General features: G+C 36.0%; 1 pseudogene; it reads right to left on the reverse strand.

The window, feature by feature from the left end:
* Positions 1-1,414: 1,414 nt before the first annotated feature.
* Positions 1,415-2,302, reverse strand: LOC116124028 (annotated as a pseudogene).
* Positions 2,303-2,692: the final 390 nt, after the last annotated feature.

Here is a 2,692-nt window from a genome sequence, read left to right on the forward strand (position 1 = left end):
TGCTAGGCAAGACTATCGGCATAAAGTGGTCGGAGCACGGCCTTACGTTAACTACGGGATGTATAGTTAGTCGGAACTAAACTTGTCCCAGTTCGTAGGATGACCCTGATCGTAGAGTGATCCAACTAGTAAAGTAGCCCAGCTCGTGGAGAGGGCTGATTCGTGGTATGGACCAATCTGTAGAATGGGTCAACCCATTAAATGGATCTTCTTACAATATAAGACATCTCATTGGATGGTCAATCCACAAGATGGATTTAAGTGTGGGTCCAATCAGAAATGGGTTAAGGCATTGGGCCGTGGATTGTTTATTTCGTTACTAGGTCTAACAAGGTCCAATATGATTTTTAGCCCATACAATAGTCCTATTAAACTTTTCACATGTTCATTGAATTAATGGTTACCATTAATCCATCTATGTTTATTTGTTTGATATTTTTCTTCAGTATCTCTTATTACTTTCATTAAAGCATGAGAGTCAATTTTTATTTGGTTCAAATAAGGCAGCCGTTTTCTTTTTCTTTTTTTAATCTCGATGTCATGCAAGATATTAAAATTTTATTAATGAATAAACAAAAAAAAAAAAAATGGATGAGACTAGGGGGAGGCAGCAGTTGCATGACAAATGGCAACAAATGACTTTGTCTACATGGAGACTACTACAAGTTAATAGAAAATCGAGGCTGTTCTTAATCTAGTCTGAATATTAAGCAAGGCAAAATAATGCAAATAACTATCAAAGAGAACTTCTGGATAGGAACAGCTGAAATCAAATAAACATTATTATAATTGACTGCCTCTTAATTTAGAAAACACCTCAAATGTCTTACACGTTTTGTTTATTTAACACATAAATAAACAAACCGTGTAAATTTCACAGGGGAGGGGGAGGGAGGTGTCAGTTTTATAAAAGTTAGGGGTCCTAGCGATATTATGCTGGCTCATAGCATTTTGGTCAATTACAATTAGGAGGAAGTCAATAATTGCCCTTTTGAGATTGGATTATCCAAAAAGTTCACTTTTTATGATTTATAGCAATGTTTTAATTAACGCCGAAAAGCTTTTGATTTTGCCAAATGTGTTAAATACAAGTTATGAACAAATAATTATTTTTTAATAAATGATGTATCGTTAAAATAGAAGTACATACTATCCATGATATCATTTTCTAGTTTAATACCTACTTAAAACATTCCAATGACTTGTAGTTTATGTATTTTTTATTCCATGAGCTTACACGTTGAAATTTTGTATTATTTTGGTGGTCGAGGGAGTCCAATGAAAGAGTAAGGCAACAAATGTAACATAACTAAGAAAAAACACACTCGAGGTGTACATAACATGTATGTAGCCTCTCTTTATTACGTCATCAATTGTAACTTGTAAAAAAATTAATGAAAAACATTAGCTAGAATCAGGAAACATATTTCACTGGATTTGACAAATGTTTCTCTATTGCTATCCACCAGAACTTTTTCTGGAGATCTTCCACCACTCCCTTGTCCAACTGGAAAGCTTTAGCGAGAAAACCAGGATCAATGGCAGGATCTGATCCAAATCTGCATTTGCAATGGTAATTACACCAGGGTTCTGGTACTTAAACCGCAAAAGCAAACCGCATTTGTTTTTCCAATATTGAATTGGAAGTGAATGAGGCCAATAGGAAACACAAAACACATCACCTGTTAAGAACTTTGCTGATAAGTGTGTTGTTTGGATTGGAAGTAACGAAACCCACAAGAAGAGTACCCTCTAGGACTACAAGAATCTCAGTGGCACGAGGGTGAGTGTGAGGTGGGTTTTGGCCAAAAGGAGCAAAGTCAATACGGGCAGCTGAAATGCCAAGTGTGTTAAGTCCTGGAATTTGAAGCGAATTCAAAGCGCAACATTTGAACCAACTGGATTGTTTGTGTCTCCAGGCATCTTAACTGAAAAGTAGAAATCCCCAGCTTTGGCGAGCTTGGGGTCCTTGCAGAACTTCCCATTCACAAACACTGAAAACATGAAAGAATTGAATTAATATCGAATACATGCCTAGCCATAGAAAGGATGTATACAGTGAGAGTGTCTGCATGTGCGCTACTAATGTACATTCAAAAATATAAAAATAGAAATTGTGACAGAAACTTAAAACGTACCACCGTGCAGGGGATCATCAACGGCTACACAGAAGTCCTGAAGAGGACTGGGATCAAAAGCAGAGGCCAATGAGGAAGCCAAAGCCAAGAGAACAAAAGCCAAAAGGAAACTTTTCATCTTGATGAGTGGGTTAAGTCTCTCTATTCTTCAAGTATTATTGCTTTAGTAGTGAAGGTGAGATATGTTGCAAGGCAAGTTAGTGTATTTATAGATAAAATTCATTGAACTAGTCTTCATTATTTCCCCTACACGAAGAAGATGACGAAGACTTACCAAGTCTTCAATGGTTATCTATTTTTAATTTTCATCAAGAGCAGGTCTTTAACAACCAAATCAAATTGTCAAAGTAAATTTTTTTCTTCATTGCTTACATTACCGCATTTAAATGTATAGAAGAGGTCCGCTTTCGTATCTCACTTGGCTGCTGGTGTTCTTAAATTTCCTTGACTGAGTCGTCCAACATGCATGATCAAGAAAATAGTGAATGGATTCACACAGATTTAAGAATTAATTAGAGCTAGATTAAATTCTTAAATCAGACATAATCTAATTC

This window comes from Pistacia vera, unplaced genomic scaffold, assembly GCF_008641045.1.
Source record: "Pistacia vera cultivar Batoury unplaced genomic scaffold, PisVer_v2 Contig147, whole genome shotgun sequence".
Taxonomy (NCBI): domain Eukaryota; kingdom Viridiplantae; phylum Streptophyta; class Magnoliopsida; order Sapindales; family Anacardiaceae; genus Pistacia; species Pistacia vera.